The sequence below is a fragment of the Enhydra lutris genome, unplaced genomic scaffold (assembly GCF_002288905.1).
Source record: "Enhydra lutris kenyoni isolate GAN:26980312 unplaced genomic scaffold, ASM228890v2 scaffoldscaffold39, whole genome shotgun sequence".
NCBI lineage: Eukaryota > Metazoa > Chordata > Mammalia > Carnivora > Mustelidae > Enhydra > Enhydra lutris.
The window spans coordinates 16,933,339-16,947,582 of NW_019154123.1; positions in this window are offsets into that span (position 1 = coordinate 16,933,339).

Genomic DNA, 14,244 nt, shown 5'->3' on the forward strand with positions numbered 1-14,244 from the left:
ACTGAGGGTTAATGGGGGGAGGGGGGTTGGGGGGGTGGGATTATGGACATTGGGGAGGGTATGTGCTATGGTGAGTGCTGTGAAGTGTGTAAACCTGGCGATTCACAGACCTGTACCCCTGGGGATAAAAAGATATTCTATGTTTATAAAAAATAAAATTAATAAAAAAAAATTATTGTTTTGTTTTTTTTTTAATGGCCACCAGATGGTTTATCTTGGTGGTTGTTCCATGCACACTTGGAAAAAATATGTAATTTGTATTTTGGGGGTGTAGTTCTATAATGTGTTGATTGTAATATGTAGTGTAGCTCTATAAATAGCAATTAGGTCAAATTGGTTAATGTTACTGTTCAAACCCTCCATCTTGACTCATTTTCTGTCTACTTTTTTGCATTAATTGCTGATAGAAGAGCATTGAAATCCCCAACTTTAAATATGGATTTGCTCATTTCTCCTTCCAGTTCAGTCAGATTTTGCCTTATATTTTTTGTTCTGTTAGGTACATACACATTTAGGGTGTTAGGCTTTCTTTCTTCTTCTTCTTATTTTTTTTAAAGATTTTATTTATTTATTTGATGAGACAGAGAGAGAGAACAAGCAGAGGGGTCAGCAGGCAGAGGGAGAGGGAGAAGCAGGCTCCCTAAAGAGCAAGGAGTCCAGTGCTGGGGGCTCTATCCCAGGACCCTAGGATCATGACCTGAGCCAAAGACAGACGCCCAACCGACTGAGCCACACAGGTGTCTCCAGGATGTTAAGATTTCTTAATGAATTGACTGCTTCATCATTATGAAATGTCCCTGTTGTCCCTGGTAATACTTCTTAAGTCTATGTCATTCGCTATTAATATGATCACTCCATCTTTCTTATGCTTGGTGTGTGCTTATATTTGTTTTCCATTCTTTTACTTTAATCCATCTGTTTTTTTTTGTTTTTTTTTTTTTTAAAGATTTTATTTATTTATTTGACAGAGAGAGATCACAAGCAGGCAGAGAGGCAGGTAGAGAGAGAGGAGGAAGCAGGCTCCCCACTGAGCAGAGAGCCCAATGCGGGGCTCGATCCCAGGACCCTGAGATCATGACCCAAGCCGAATGCAGCGGCTTAACCCACTGAGCCACCCAGGCGCCCCTAATCCATCTGTTTATATTAAGGAGGGTTTCTTATAAAGAGCACATGGTTTGGTCTTTCTTTTTTCATTTAGTGTGACAATCTTTACCCTTTTAAAGGATGTGTTTGGTTCATTTATATATAATGTAATTATTAATATTTGTTTTCTGTTTCCTCTGTTCTTTGGTTCTTGCTTCCTCTTTTCTGCCTTCTATTGGCTTGAGTGTTTTTTAGTATTATATTTTACCTTCTCTATTTGCTTTTTAGCTATTCTTAAATTTTTTAATGTCTTCTCCTAACTTTACAATATTTATCTTTAGCTTAAAACTAGTGTCAGATAAGGATACAAAGTTAATATACAGAAATCTGTTGCATTTCTGCACAATAAAAATGAAGCAAAAGAAATAGAAACTAAGAAAACAATAATATTTACAATTGTACCTCAAATAATAAGATACCTAGGAAAAAACTTAACTAAGGAGGTGAAAGACCTGTACCCTGAAAACTATAAAAGAACTTGAAGATGACACAAAAAAATGGAAAGATAGTCCATGCTCCTGGATTGGAAGAACCAATATTGTTAAAATGTCCATACTACCCAAAACTATCCATAGATTAATGCAATCAAAATATCAATGACATTTTTCACAGAACTAGAACAAATAATACTAAAATTTGTATGGAACCACAAAAGACCCTGAATAGCCAAAGCAATCTTGAGAAAGAAGAACAAAGCTGGAGGTATCACAATTCCAGACTTGAAGTTACATTACGAAGCTGTAATAATCAAAACAGTATGACACTGGCACAAAAATAGACACATAGACCAATAAAACAGAATAGAAAGCCCCCCCCCGAAAACCCACACTTAATGGTTAATCTATCCATGAAGAAAGAGGCAAGAACATACAATATGGAAAAGACAGCCTCTTCAATAAATGATGCTGTGAAAAATGGACAGCTACAAGCAAAAAAATAAAACTGGACCATTTTCTTACACCATACACACAAATAAGCTCAAAATAGATTAAAGACTTAAATACGAAACCTGAAATCATAAAACTTCTAGAAGAAAACATAGGCAGTAATTTCTTTGACATTGGTTATAGAAACATTTTTTTCTAGATATGTCTCCTCAGGCAAGGGAAACAAAAGCAAAAATTAAACTATCGGGACTACACAGAATAAAAGGGTTTTGCATGGCAAAGGAAACCATCTTTAAAACAAAATAATCCAACACCAAAAAACCCCCCAAATAATCCAATTAAAAGTGGGCATAAAATATGAATAGAAATTTTTCCAAAAAACATACAAATGACCAACAGACACATGAAAAGATGCTCAACATCACTAATCATCAAGGAAATGCAAATCAAAACCACAGGGAGGTATTACTTTACACCTGTCAGAATGACTAAAAAAGACAAAAAATAACACATTTTGGCGAGGCTGTGGGAAAAAAGGACCCCCTCATGTACTGTTAATGGGAATGCAAATTGTTGCAGTCACTGTGGAACAGTATGGAGGTTCCTCAAAAGATTAAAAACAAAATTACCATATGATATAGTAATGCTACTATTGGGTATTTACCAAAAGAAAATTAAAATTTTAATTTGAAAGAATAGAGGCAACCCTATGTTTATTGCAATAGCCAAGATATGGAAGCAACCCAAGTGTTAATTGATAGATGAATGGAAGAGAAAGTATGGTGTGTGTGTATGTGTATAATGGAGTGTTACTCAGCTCTAAAAAGGAATGAGGTGTTGCCATTTGCAGCAACATTGACTGACCTAGAGAGTATAATGTTAAGTACAATAAGTCAATCAGAGAAGACAAACACCTTATGACTTAACTCATATGTGGATTTTAGAAACAAACAATGAACAAATGAACAAACAAAGAAGAAAAAAGAGACAAAAAACCAGACTCTTAAATACAGAAAACAAACTGATGGTTGCCAGAGAGGATGTGGGTGGGGGAAGGGGTGAAACAGATGAAGGGGATTAAGAATACACTTATCCTGATGAGCACTGACTCGAGTACAGAACTGTTGAGTCATTCTATTATACATCCAAAACTAATATAACACTGTATGTTAATTATATTTCAATAAAAAATAAATTTAAAATAATGTTATATCACTTTGTGAATAATGTAAGATCCTGTAATATTATAGTTCCACTTTCATCAGTGATTTCTGGATAAACTTTTAAGAAGCAGGTCTTTAAGGTAAAAAAAAAAAAAGGCCCTGATTTGTATCATTTACCAATTTCATGAAGTAAACAGTTTTATATGGATGATTTCAAGCTACCAAAGTGATGTCAGTGAATTCAGAGTTTAGAAGAGATATATACAATCAGCTTTTGCAAGCCAGCTCAAGCTGACTGCACTACCCCAACTAATTTCCTTCTTTTATTCATGTGTTCTTACAATCATATATTTTATCTCTGCATACATTAGAAACTTGACAATAATTTTTATTATTTTTATATCAAGTATCAATTATCTTTTAATGAAATTTTTAAATGATAAAAAGAAATCTGTAATATCTACCCACATCTTCATTATTTCCAGTTCTCTTCATACCTTTGTATAGATCACAGATTTTAGCTATTTTGTAGGCAGATCTTTCTGGCCAAATTTCATTGTCTGTAGACATGTTATTTTTCCTTGTACTAATTTTGTATGGTACTTGACTATGGTACTTTCTGTTCAACTTTAGGTGAAATTTGCTTCTCTGGACTTTTAGAATAAGGGTATTTTTAGGCAAGGGTTTCTTACTTCATAGATCTCTCTTATCTGTCATTTTGTGCATTATTTTAAAATGCAGTAGCTTGCTTTCTCTGGTTTCTTGGTTTTATTTCCTTCTCTACTTTGGTCTAGACCTTGTTTGTTCCTTTATCCTTGTTATGCCTTTTCTGTGCAATTTTGATTCCACTTATAGATCCAGATTGCTCCGGATCCTTTGATCCCTCTTAGGAAAGGTATTTTCACATCTACTCCTGCAGGCTGCCCCCAGAAGGCAGTTGCATGCTTATCTTTTATGTTGGTGCTTCCAGGAAGACTCCTGGAATTTCACCTGCTACAAAGTCCTCAGGCTCTTTTGCTCAAAGCCTCAGAGACTGTTGGCTCTGTGTAGCTTGAATTTCTGCTGTCAATTTTTCCCACCAGAAGAGCCAAATCTATGGGTAATCTTCAGTGGCATAAGGCAGGAGCCCAGAGATCCTGGTCCAGCAGAGACCTTTCACTGGCATTGGGGAAGAGTTGTCATGTACCCTACATCTACTTTCTCTGAATTTTAAGAACTTGGAAAGAAGACCAGAGCATATAATTAATGTTTCACGTTTCAACATATTGAGGATACCACTGGACCCATTTCAGATGTAATAAAATCCTAGGACTATAACCTTAGTAACACACACACACACACACACACACACACACACACATACACACACTACTTGACCTACAATTTTTGTGTATTTATAGCTCCAGTGCAGTGATTTTTCTGTGACCTCATATCACTTTCCTCTGGAGTGAAGGAATGAGGATAGAGGCTAGTTAACCTGTTTTCAGGCAGATGCTACCTTAGGGGGCTAATTAGTCTTACTAAATCGTACACATAGACAAATTGTACATATTTACGAATAAGGCCTATCTGTGGGAATATTTAGAAAAATTAAAAGGTTGAAGTCATTGAATTGTAGAATCTAACAGTTGACACCAATTCTCTACAGATCTGTGTGAGCCAGAGGTTTACTTTGGAACAGCTGGGAAACCAGGTGAACTTTGCTCTTCTCTTCCCACAGAGAGCAGGGACATCAAACAGTGGCGTTTGCAGTGGGGCAGCAGAGGGACCAGTGATCTGTTTGTTTTGCCCCACAAGTACTAGACTATGCTCAGCTCAACCAGCCACTTTTCATGGGCCCACCTAAAGATCTCAGGACTGGGCTTCTCCTGGTGAAAAAGCAATGGGAAATAAAATACCTAAATAACCTTGGAAGAAAATATAAATGAGTTACAGGATGATGGGGGATACCACAGGATGTTGAGTGCAAAATAGGTTCTAGCTTTACCTGCCCTGCTGGCCACCCTACCAGTTATGTCCTCTGGCTGGGCCTCAGTTTTTCTTTCTGTAAAATGAAGTCATTGTATTCAATGGTCTTGAAGGGTTTTGCCAAAGGGACCATCAGCAATAGACAAAGCCATTAAAAAATTATCTGGGGTCCCTTCATTAAGTCACTGATCATGTTGTTAGTACTTAGTCCATACTAGCTGTTTTGTAATAATGATAGTCATTGCTACCTACTGGGCTAGCACTTTAATAGCACAGTGAGTGGACTTCAAAATGGCCCTAGAAGATGGGTATTCATATTCTTTTAAAAATTTTTAAAATTTATTTATTTGTCAGAGAGAGAGAGAGAGAGAGAGAGCATGGGGGGCCGCAGGCAGAGGGAGAAGCTGGCTCCCCACTGAGCAAGAGGCCCAATGAGGGACTTGATCCTAAGAACCCAGGATCATGACCTGAGCCAAAAGCAGACACTTAACTGACTGAGCCATTCAGGCATCCCTCATATTCTTACTGCTAATGAGAAAACAAAGTCTAGGAAAAGATAAGTAACTTCTCCAACATCATGTAAGTTCTAAGTGGTCTATGATTTAAACCCAGGAATCTCTGACTCCAATTTCATGCCCATTTTATTCCACGGACTGCACATGAAAATACTTAGTACCTGCCCTCAAGAATGGACAGGTAAATAAAAGGAGCACACAGCATCCTTTTGTCTGTACACCAGTTTTATAGATAAAATAAAGCTGCCAGGCTCTGCCTGGTATATTGTCTATGATACATTGTTTAGGATCTAGAGGTCCACAAGCACCTAGGATTCCCTCATGTGATGTGACCTGAGGGGCTGGGATCACAGTGCTGTGTACACAGGACTTACTAAGAAGGAGAATAATGTTCTGGGTACTGTACTAGGTGATTTACTTTAATTGCGAATTCAGTTCTCCTAACAAGTCTATGAAGTAGGTATAATAATTCCCACTTTCTAGATGGGAAACTGAGGCACTGAGCATTACGTAACTTGCCTAATTCACTGAATAGCTAAAAGTCTTATTCTATAGAAGTGAATGTATAAAGTAAATGACCAAACCACACTAGTTTTAGTGGTGTTCCAAGGCAGGGAGCAGCAGGGGCCATGTTCTTTTCTTGTTCTAATCTTTGCAGTTGTGATCATTTCTCATGCTTACTTCTATCACTATCTAATGCTACTTTTATCACCACTACATTCTTGCTTTGCACTGGGTAGATGATTTCCAAATACAAATCTGGAAATAAACTCCACTTCTAGGAACAGATTCCTATACCTGAGATCCTTCCCTTATTTAAAATCCAGACTCCTTGACATTCTAGTGTCCTGGCCCACTTTATACCATGTTTTCAAAATTTTGCACCCTTTCTCCATACTCCCTGGTATCCCACTTTGTGGTCAGGAAGAAGTCAATTGTCAGAGGAGCTTCTGGAGTGGGGACTGAAGGAGCTTCTGTAATCTGTTACCTGTTTCACAATTTTGCCTGAAACCAGCCCTGCCATGGAGCTCTAATCTATGCCCCTGGCCCTGACCTCTAACCCTGTTTCCATCTTTGCCAAGCCTGTCCAGGTGTCCTGCAAATGGCATGCTAGAGAAGACCAGCTTTCCCTGAATGCCTACCTTTGACCAGTGACTTTTGTTCCTTTACACATGAAAGTTTCCAGAGTCTACTCAGCTCTAGGGTCAGTGGCCTCTGCACCTGTTGACCTAGAGGTCAGGTACAGCTGGTTTAGGTTGAACATTATACTGACAAGGAAAGGGTTTTCTTGGGAAGTTCTTTTGCTTGAAGAATGGATATCTCTAGATTTTGAAATGAGGACAGTCTGCAGTCTTTCCCAGTATATTATAGAAGAATGAATTCAAAAAAGAAGTCCAGAGCTTTGTAACATTGAATGATGCTGACCACCGCTGCTCAGTTACTCCTTAGTCTATAAAACATCCTAATATCTGCCCTTCACAGTATACCCTGTGAGCATGGAGACAGATAAAAAGGCTCCCTTTTGCTCTTCCTTTTCCCTACCTTTCTCTCTTTCCTTCCTATTTTTGTTCTTTTCTTCAGTTTAAAAATATATCTTTGTTCTCCACCCTTTCCTGTCCTTGACGTGGCCAGAGGTCGTAGAGCCTGAGAGTCTAGGGCAAAGAGGCAGCTGGAGGTCAAGAGATTAATTATGTACAGAGGAAGTGGGCAAAGAGCTAAGAATATTGACAATATTGGGATCCAGGTTCCTCTCTGCCAGAGAAGGAAGCTGCAAATATGGAGAGGAAGAAAACTAGAAGATTTGCTGTGGTGTTCAATTGGAATTGGAGGAATCAGTATGAATTCATGGTTGGAGAGAGAGAGAGAAAGAAAGAGGGAAATGAAAAAAAAAGAAAGGGGGCAATAGATGTAGATGTATGTTATGTTTTGTGTGTGTGTGTGTGTGTGTGTGTGTGTGTGTGTGTGTGTGTGTGTGTATTCCTAGCTATCTGTAGTCCTAGTATCAATTTCTTTCCAACCAACCCAGATTTTGGTTCTTAAATACCATTCTATACTAAAAGGATAATGTTTCTCAGAGAAACAAGATTCCATAAACAGAGATTCCAGAACTGGTGTGGAAACTACAAGATAGGCCTGGATGTCTTAATCTTCCAGAAAGTGAAGTGCTTAAAAAATAATGGGGCTTGTGAAATATACTCAGGAAGAAGCTTGAAGGGCCACCCAGTGGCCAAATTTACAATTTGAACATAAAAATAAATGAGGAGGAATATTCTTGGAAGATGGCAGACTAGAAAGCACCAGGAAACTGTCTCCCCACTCAGACAATGATTATACTGGTAAGATCTGTTTGATGTAGCTACTTTGGAATTATGGAGGCTACTGAAGGCTTCCAACATCTAAGAGAAGTCTTGGAAGGAAGACAAATTGCCATTAACTTCAGTTCTTACCTTGGATACCCATTCCCTTCTTCCCACCCTGCATCAGGCAGGTTTGCACATATTTCAGAGAACCTTACATACAGCTATGGGAGCCAGAGTGGGCAATAAGGATCCTGTCATGCAAATATCAGGGATCTGTCTTATGGTCACTGATTGTTGCTTCTAAACATGGAGGTGCAGATACAGAGGAGCGAAGACTTTGTTATTTCACCTCCTTTCATTGTTGTAAGTCTTTCCTCCTCTGAGTGATGTCCAGAGAATTTGAAGAGCTGACACCTTTCCCCCACTTTCATATTTCTCTTTTTCTCTCTTTTGAGAGCCATACATTTAAGGCTAGAGCATCCAAAAGCAATGATATGTTCTGGAGAAATTAGAAAGTTACTGCACAAACCCAGAGAAAGAAGTAGGATCAAAAAGACCATAAGTTTTCATTTATATCTGATCCTTGGTACAGAAAGCGCCTACAGCAATAAAAACGAACAAACAAACAAACAAACAAACAAAAACAAACACACCTGGAAACACTGGGGAGAAGGAGAATTTTATTTCCAGAGTTACTACATTATTAGATTCCAATGTCCAGTTTTCAACAACAACAAAAAAATCACAAGGCATACCATGAAACAGAAAAGTATAGACTATTTAAGGAAAAAAAAAAATAAACCAACAGAAACTGTTCTTGAAAAGGATCTGATGATGGATCTACTACCCAAAAACTTTATAACAACTATCCTAAAAATGTTCAAGGAACTAAAAGATGTGGAGAAAGTCAAGAAAACAATATATAAACAAAGTAGAAATATCAATAAAAAGAAAACTTAAAAAGAAACAAAAGAGAAATTCTGAAGCTAAAAAAGTAAAATAACTTAAGTAAAAATTCACTAGAGGGATCCAAAGACATATTTGAACAGGCAGAAGAAAGAATCAGTGAACTGAAAGATAGGACAATTGAAGTTATAGAGTCTGTGGAGCAGAAAGAATAAAAATGGAAGAAAAATGAACAGACCCTAAGGGACCTGTAGGACATCAACCACAGAACAATATATGCATTGTGGGAGCCACAGAAAGAAAGGAAAAAGGAGTAGAAAAACTATTTGAAGAAGTAATTATCAAAAGTGTCCCAAATTTGATGAAGACATAAATATAAACATCCAAGAAGCTCAATGAACACCAAGTAGGGACCCCCTACCAAGACATATAATAACCAAACTATTAAAAGCCAAAGATAAGAAGAGAGTATTGAACGCAGCAAGAGGTAAGTGACTTATCACATACAAGGATCTTTGATAAGATTAATATTAATTAATCTTATTGAATAATTGACAGATTATTAATGAATTAATAATTAATCTTAAAAAACTTTGTAGGCCAGAAAGCTGTGGGCTGATATATTTAAATGCTAAAAGAAAAAAAGAAACTGGGGCGCCTGGGTGGTTCAGTGGGTTAAAGCCTCTGCCTTCGGCTCAGGTCATGGTCCCAGAGTCCTGGGATCGAGCTTGGGGCTCTCTGCTCAGCAGGGAGCCTGCTTCCCTCTGCCTCTCTGCCTACCTGTGATCTCTGTCTGTCAAATAAATAAATAAAATCTTTAAAAAAAAAAAAGAAACTGTCAACCAAGAATCCTACATCCGAAGCAAAACTGTTCTTCAAAAATGAGGGAGAAATTAAGATGTTCCCAGAAAACAGCAGCTAGGGAAGTTTGTTGCTACTAGATGTACAAGAAATGTTAAAAAGGAGTCCTGAAGATTGAGATCAAAGGACACTAGATGATAACGTGAAATGTGTTTGTCTGTGTGTGTGTGTGTGTGTGTGTGTGTGTGTGTGTGTGTGTGTGTTTAAAGATTTTATTTACTTGAGAGAGAGAGAGAGATCATGAACACGAGGGAGGGGGTAGAGCGAGAAGCAAACTCTCCACTGAGACAGAAGCCCCATGCAGGACTCAATCCCAGGATGCTGGGATCATGACCTGAGCTGAAGGCTGCTGATTAACTGACTGAGCCACCCAAGCACCTGATAACATGAAATCTTATGCAGAAATAAAGATCACAGCAAAAGACAATAAATGGATTATTATAAAAGTTAGTATTGTAAAAATGATTTGTAACTTTACATTTTGTTTTCTATATATACGTATGAAACTAATGCATTAAAAACCAATTATTCATTCATTTTTATTTTATTTTATTTATTTTAAAGATCCATTTACTTATTTTAGAGAGAGATAGTGCACGCACACAAGTGGGGAGAGGGGCCGAGGGACAGAGAATCTTTAAGCAGACCACCTGCTGAGCACAGAGCCTAACACAGGCTTAATCTGAGGACCCTGAGATCTTGACCTGAGCTGAAATCAAGAGCCAGCTGCTTATCAGACTGAGCCACCCAGGTGACCCCATTTGTTTTTAGACACATGATATATCAAGATGTAATTTTACGACATCAACAACTGAAAGGGGTGGATAATAAAGCTGTAAAAAAGCAGTGTTTGTATGTTATTGAACTTGAGATTATATAAATTCAAACAAGAGTCATAACTTTAGGATGTTAAATATAATCTCCATGGTAACTATAAGGAAAATAGCTATATTTATACATAGCCAAAAGGATAAATCCAAAAGAAAATGAGAAGGGAATTGAAATGTTTCATTACCAAAAAAAAAAAAAAAAATCATCTACACACAAATGAAGATAGTGATGCAGGAAAAGAGGAATAAAAAAGCTATACAGCATATAGAAAACAAATAATATGATGTCAGAAGTAAGTCCTTTCTTATCACAGTAATTACTTTAAATGCAAATGAATTACTCTTCAATCAAAAAACAACTTAGCAGAATGGTAAAAACACACTACCCAACTATACACTGGACAAGAGACTTATTTTGATACAAAGACACAAACAGATTGAAGATTAAAGGATGGAAAAGATATTCCAAAAGGGAGCACCATTGACTGTAATATCAGATAAAGTAGATTTTAAATCAAAAAAGTTTACAAGAGGCAAATAAGGACATTTTACATTAATAAAAATTTCAATACTGAAAGAATATATATATAACATTTATAAACATTTATACACCTAATAACAGACCATCAAAATATATGAAGTAAAAATTGATGGGATTGAACGGAGAAATAGTTCTTTTTAAAAATTTTATTTAATTTTTATCTTTTATTTTATTTTTTAAAGATTTTATTTATTTGTCTGAGAGAGAGAGCATGAGCAGCAGGAAGGGATGGGGGAGAGGGGGAAGCCGGCTCCCCACTGAGCAGGGAGCCTGATGTGGGGCTCGATCCCAGGACTCTGGATCATGACCTGAGCCAAAGGCAGACACTTAATGCACTGAGTCACCCAGGCGCCCCTAATTTTTATTTTTAAAAAGATTTGTTTATTTATTTGCAAGAAAGAGAGTGAGGGGAGGGGCAGAGAGAGAGGGAGAGAGACTCCTTAAGCAGACTCCCTACGGAGCATACAGTCTGATGCAGGGTTCAATCCCAGGACCTCAAAATCATGACCTGAGCTGAAGTCCAGAGTCAGTCTCCCAGGTGCTCCAGAAATAGTTCTATAATAATAGTTGGAGATGTCAATACCACACTCTCAATAATGGACAGAACAACCAGGCAGAAAATAAGTGTGGAAATAGAGGACTTGAACAACTTATTAAACCAAAGGGACATATACAGAACACTCTACCCAATAACAACAGAATACAATTTTTTCTCAACTGTGCATGGGATATTTTCCAGGGCAGACCATATGTTAAGCCATACACTAGGTCTCAAAGATTTTTTTTTAATATTTTATTTATTTATTTGACAGACAGAGATCACAAGTAGGCAGAGAGGCAGGCAGGGGCGGGGAGGGGGGAAAGCAGGCTCCCTGCTGAGCAGAGAGCCCGATGCGGGGCTCGATCCCAGGAGCCTGGGATCATGACCTGAGCTGAAGGCAGAGGCTTTAACCCACTGAGCCACCCAGGCGCCCCTAGGTCTCAAAGATTTTAAAAGATAGATATGATACCAGGATTCTTCTGCGACTGCAATAGGATGAAGTCACAAACGAATATCAAAAAGAAAACTGGAAAATTCACAAATCTGTGGAAGTTAAACAATACATTGTTGAACAATCAATGGATCAAAGAAAAAAATCACAAGTGAAATTGGAAAATACTTAGGTATGAATGAAATGAAAACATAACACAATGCGGGACACAGCAAAAGCGGTCCTAAGGGGGAAATTTATAGCTATAAACACATTTAAAAAGATGAAAAGATCTCAAATCAACAGCCTAGTTTCACAACTTAAGGAACTAGAAAAAAGAACAGCAAACTAACCTCAGTTGGTAAAAGGAAGGAAATACCAAAGACTATGGTAGAAATGAATGAAATAGAGAATAGAATAGAAAAACTAGAGAAAATCAATGAACCCTAAAGTTGTTCTTTGAAAAGATCCACAAAATTGCAAACCTTTAGCTTGTCTGACTGAGTAAAACAGAAAGAAGTCTCAAATTACTAAAATCAGAAATGAAAGGAGGAACATTACTGATTTTAAGAAATAAAAATGATTATGAGATTATTATGAATAATACCATGTCAACAAATTGGATAATCTAGATGAGACGGACAAATTCCAAGAAACACAAAACCTATCAAGACTATATCATGGGGTGTCTGGGTGGCTCAGTTGGTTGAGTGACTGCCTTCGACTCAGGTCATTATCCTGAAGTCCTAGGATCGAGTCCCACATCAGGTTCCCAACTCCATGGGGAGTCTGCTTCTCCCTCTGAACATCTCCTCTCTCATGCTCTCTCTCGCTCTCTCTCCCTCAAATAAATACATAAAATCTTTTTGTAAAAAAAAAAAAATTATTTCATGAATGGGGTGCCTGGGTGGCTCGAGGGTTAAGCCACTGCCTTTGGCTCATGTCATGATCTCAGGGTCCTGGGATCAAGCCCTGCATTGGGCTCTCTGCTCAGCAGAGAGCCTGCTTTCTCCCCCCGCCCCCGCTCTGCCTTCCTCTCTGCCTGCTTGTGATCTCTCTCTCTGTCAAATAAATAAATAAATTAAATATTTTTAAAGAATACTATATCATGAAGAAATAGAACACCAGAATAGATATTTATTTAGTAAGGAGATTGAATCAGTATTTAAAAATCTCCCACCATTGGGCGCCTGGGTGGCTCAGTGGGTTAAGCCGCTGCCTTCGGCTCCCGTCATGATCTCAGGGTCCTGGGATCGAGTCCCGCATCGGGCTCTCTGCTCAGCAGGGAGCCTGCTTCCCTCTCTCTCTCTCTCTCTCTGCCTGCCTCTCTGTCTACTTGTGATCTCTCTCTCTGTCAAATAAATAAATAAAAAATCTTTAAAAAAAAAAATCTCCCACCATCAAAAAGCCCTGGATCTGATGTCTTGACTGGTGAATCCTACTATACATTTAAAGAACCAACACCAATCCTTCTTAAACTTTTCCAAAAAATTTAAAAGGAAAGAACATTTTCTAACTTATTCTGAGGCTTATTATATGATATCATACTTATTCTATGATATAAAGCCAGACAAGGACACTGCAGGAAAAGAAAACTAGAGACCAATATCCCTGTGAATATTGATTAATAAATCCTCAACAAAATACTAGCAAACTGAATTCAGCAGCATATTATACACCATGACCAAGTGGGATTTATTTCTGGAATGCAAAGATGGTTCTACATATGAAAACCAATTACTGTAATACACATTAACAAAATGGCAGAAAACCCCCACATGATCATCTAAATTGACACAGAAAAAGCACTTGATAAAATCCAACATTTTGTCTTTCATGACAAAAAAAATCATTCAACAAACTAGGAGTGGAAGGGAACTACCTCAATACAGTAAAAGCCATATATGAAAAACCCAAAGCAGAAATCTTATTCAATGGTGAGAAACTGAAAGCTTTTCCTCTACAATTAGGAACAAGGCATTCTTTCTTTATGGAATAGAAGACTTAATATTGTTGTGATGTAAATACTACCCCAAACATTTTATAGATTAAATGTTACCAAAATCCCAACTTTTTTTTCATAAATAGAAAAAAATCTTAAAATTCAGATGGAATCTCAAATGATCCTGAATAGTTAAAATCTCTTGACAGAACAAAGG